The sequence below is a fragment of the Elephantulus edwardii genome, unplaced genomic scaffold (genome assembly GCF_000299155.1).
Source record: "Elephantulus edwardii isolate Elephantulus edwardi_28Jun2011 unplaced genomic scaffold, EleEdw1.0 scaffold00044, whole genome shotgun sequence".
NCBI classification, from domain to species: domain Eukaryota; kingdom Metazoa; phylum Chordata; class Mammalia; order Macroscelidea; family Macroscelididae; genus Elephantulus; species Elephantulus edwardii.
Genome location: NW_006399794.1, coordinates 19,384,916 through 19,389,510, shown reverse-complemented (window position 1 = coordinate 19,389,510; position 4,595 = coordinate 19,384,916). Strand labels below are relative to the sequence as shown.

The following is a 4,595-nucleotide window of genomic DNA, read 5'->3' as shown; positions in this document are numbered from 1 at the left end:
ATTCAAGTAGAAACTTGCTGAAGATTATTGATAAATGGCTAGAATACTATAACAATAAAGAACTGCAAGAAATTCATGCTGGATTTAGAAGAGGACATAGCACCAGGGATGTCATTGCTAATATCAGATGAATCCTAGTGGAAAGCAGAGAGTACCAGAAGGATATCTATCAGTGTTCTAATGGCTGTTTAAAGGAATTTGACTGTGTGTATCACAACAAATTATGGATCACATTAAAAAGAATGATAATCCCAAAACACTTAATTAAGCTTATGAAAACTTATACCTAGGCTAAGAGGGACTTGTCCAAACAGAGCCAATAAACACTGCATGATTTAAAATAAATAAAGATGTGTGCTAGGGTTGTATCCTTTATGCATACCTATTCAATCTGTATGCTGAACAAATTATTTGAGATACTGAACTATAGGAAAAAAGGATGCAACCTGAGGATGAGAGGAAAAATTTTTAACAACTTGTATTGTGCAGATAATAAAAACTTACTAGCTGAAAGTGAGGATCATTTCCCGCATTGCTTCCTGTAGAAGATAAAAGCTTATAGCCTTCAACATAGATTACATCTCAACATAAAGAAAAAAAATTAATTCTCACCAGTAAGCCAATAGATAACAATACCATGATAAATGGAGAAAAGACTGAAGCTGCCAACGATTTAATGTTACTTGTATTCAGTCAGCACCCTTGGTACCAGCAGTCAAGAAATAAAAATACAAATTATATTAGTAAAATATGATGTCAAGGACTGCTTCAGAATACTAAAAACAATTATATCAGTTTAAAGACTAAGGTGGGCCTGATTCAACTCATGCTCTTCACAAATGCTTACTACACACTTGAAAGTTCTACAATGACTAAGGGTGACAGAAGAATTGTTGCATCTGAGTTATGGTATTGGAGAAGAGGATTGTTTCATAGACTGCCAAGTGAACAAACAGATTTGTCTTGGAGAAAGTAAATCAAGAGTCCTTCTTTGAGATAAGGTTGGTGAAAACTAGATAATATTTTATGAGGGAGCCAATCCTTGGAGAAAAACATCATGCTTGGAGAGGTGGAAGGAAGACTCTCAACAAGATGTATTCATACACTGACAATAACAATAGACATAAGTAGATATGGGAGGTGGTGAGAATGGCGCAGGATAGAGCAGGATTTAAATCTGTTGTGTTTAGGGTTGCTATAAGTCATAGTCAACTCAGTTACACATAACAACAACTTATGTGCACATTGATTATGCTTGTCTTGAAGACTACTATGTTACTAGCATTTCATATAAAAGCAAAATCCCCCATAGCGACAAGTTTCATTGGAACTTACATACTAAGAAAATGAAGCACAATTAGCTAGTCACTTCTCAAATAGCAGTCCTTCAAAAACCCTATAAATAGCAGAGGGACATTGTTAGAAATAGTATTTGAAACAGAGCACCTCAGTTTGAAAGTCATTTAAAAAAAAGGAGAAATAACTGCAAACATTCATTAATAACTGGAATATTGAATGTAGGAAATATGTATATAGGAAAATTCAAAGTTACAAAAAAAGTAAATGGAGCATATAAAATAGACATCCTAAGCTTTAGTGATATGGGATGGACTGATATTAGCTACTTTGTAATAATGATATTATTTCCTATGTCAGAAATGGAAAATTCAGAGGAAGGAAAAAACTGTTTAAAAGGAATATATAACTAGGCATTAACTGCTTGATAACAGTCTAGAATAGGAGGTGCATAGCAAAGTGAACTTGGGGGAGAGAGTAAATTATACAACAATGAATATATATTATTTTCTTAAAAAGCGAACTGGGGAGATGAGGGAGGAAACTGCAAAAATAAATGAATGAAAATCCAAGTTTTCTGTAAACTTTGCTTGAAATTGCAATATAAATTATTTTTTTAAAAATGGAAAACTTAAAGAGAATGGTGTACATTCATGGTAAAAAGAACAGTTAAAGATCTACCTTGAAGAACAATGCTGTGAGTGATAGGACACTATTCATAGCCATATAAGAAAGATGTGGTAGTACTGAAGAGGCTCTGAAGCTTTCAGCTGTTCCTGGAACAGCTGACCAGAAGACTAGATTGCTTCTCACTCCTGAAAGTTCATATGAACACAAACTGAAGGTCACAGGTTCAGTTTGTACTGGCACAGATGACCAGAAGACTGAGTCACTAGCAGCTCCTGATTCACATACAGAGAAGCCCAGGATTTCCTTTGTGGTTGGACCAGATGAGCAGAAGACGCCATTACTGACAGTTGTCTCTAGCTCTTATTCCCAAACCATAAAACCCGTAAAAAGAGGGTTTTCTTTCAGGGGGAGCTGCCAGATAGACATCCCAGTGAAGAGAATCTGAAGATTTTAGCCATCCCTGAACCAACTGATCAGAATCCTAGCGCACGAGTACCTCTTCCTAGCTCCTATCCGCAGACGGAGAAGTCTAGTCATTTCTATCCATTGGAATTGTCAAATAAACACCTAACTGATGATACTCCTACGGTTTCAGTTCCTGGATCAGCTGGCTAGAAAATCGTGTTACCTCCGAGTTCTTTTGCATCCAGGGAACAGTCTGATGCTTTCTCTCAACAGGACTTGCCAGGCAGACATCTTACTGAAGGTACCTGGATGGTTTCAGGTGGTTTTGGGTAGAGAGAACCGATCATTGTGTTGCCAACAGTTCCCTCGCGTACTTCTGGGCACAGTGAAAAGGACAAGCTTATTTCAGACCGTCCCCAAAGGGTAATAGATCATTTTGATTCCTTTGACTCCGAGGTTGACTCAAAGATTTTGCCTTTAAAATCTCAGGCTGAGAGTGGAGATCAAACACATAAACCAGAAAGCATAGATTTTGGAGGCTTGGGCTGTGAGGAAATTAAAAATAATGACAGTAGTTCCAAAACCCTTAGAGAAATTCAGATACTTAATGGAGGCAGAAAATATAGCCCTGAAAATGATGCAACGCCTCTGCTCCCCTCATCCCGTTCAAGGATGTCGGTGACGTTTCCTGTGTACAACCCAGGAAAGTTGTTTGCTTTAAAAAACCCATCACAGCCAAAGAGTGCAATGTTGATTTGGGCCAGAAACAGCCACTGGAGAGAAACGTAAGAGACGTAAGGATAGCAGCACGCAGACAAGCCCGAAGTGCCAGAGAGACGCCGGGAACTGGGAGGTGATAGATTCAGCGGCCGTTCTAAGTCCTTTCCAGGAAGCAGAACACAAGGCCAGGGTGGCATTAGAGGAAACCTTTAGGCAGGGTGAAATCACGACGTCAGCGAGAAGGGCTGAACCTGAAAGGTGTAGTGGGATCCATGGGAGTAAAATTGTCATCCTCCACAGCGATTCCAGCAGTGACACAAGTGATGGGCACGGGTCCTGCTCCTGGACGAGCCTTTTACCAGAGTCTATGGATTCCCTGTTGGCCATGGTCTTCAGCTTTCTTCCAGATGCTGCTTCACCCACCCCTAGCATAGTTGAGAGAGAGGGAAAGTGTGTGTCGGAGAGTGACGACAGGTACAGCAGCAATGTGGACTCACTGGCTGCTCATGTGAAAACCCTGTTGTAGTGTGAATCCTCTCTGAACCACACCAAGCGAGCTCGGGCCTGGAAACTGAAGTTTAATCTGACTCACGGATGTGGACACTCCATTTCAGACTTAAATGACGATGACAGGAGAAAAGTGGAAGAGATAAAAGCCAAGTTATTTGGTCATGAAAAAACAGTGGACATGTCCCAGGGTTTTCAGAGTCCACAGGGAATAGAATGCAGACCAGAAGCAGTGTGTAGCCACATAATTATTGAGAGCCATGAGAAAGGATGCTTCAGGACGCTGATGACTCAGCAGAACCAACTCGATGGTCATCCTTGTGTCTGCAGATTGGACAAGCCAGAAGTTGTGCTCTAGCCCAGCAGAGCTCGCAGCCCTGGAGAGATGTGCCCTGTGACCTCTCTAGGTCTCTCGACCAGAGCCACCCCCATTTCCGAGTTTGGAACTCCTTGCAGTTACGAAGTCATTCCCTGCTGCAAACTTCACTGCCAGTAACTTTAAAATTAGCAAGGATCTGTAGGTGGCCTTCCGTAGAAAGGTGGACCCTTGGTTGTCAGTGGAGCCTGTTTGTGCATCACCTGAGGGAACGGACCTTCATTCCCAACCAAGGCTGCCCCCAGAACCCATGAAAAAGTTCACCACTTCCATCACCTTCTCATCTCACCCACACACTAAATGTGTTTCTGATTCCTCTGTCTTTAAGGTTGGTGTTACAGAAGGTGGGACCACAGCATCTGTGGGAATGTTCAAGTCTCATTTCACTGAAGAACACCATCCTCTTAGAGCTCAAAACCAGAGAACCTCTTCCCCATCAGCATTTAAAATGTTCGCCTGGTGAAGACCTGGCTGTTCTAGCAGAGACTTGGCAGAACCAAAAATTTCCTATTAGCTTTGAGCGCTCCCACCAAGAAGTAACGTATCGGGGATCCAGCCCCGATATGTCGGGAGAATTCCGCCAAAAGGAGGCACCAGGTTGAAATGAAGATGCGGAGAGGCTAATTGCTGATGACAAATAGCAAGTTTAATATTCTGGCAA

General features: G+C 41.3%; 1 pseudogene; it reads left to right on the top strand.

The window, feature by feature from the left end:
* Positions 1-2,500: 2,500 nt before the first annotated feature.
* LOC102847426 overlaps positions 2,501-4,595 on the top strand; it is a 7,590-nt pseudogene continuing 5,495 nt past the window's right edge.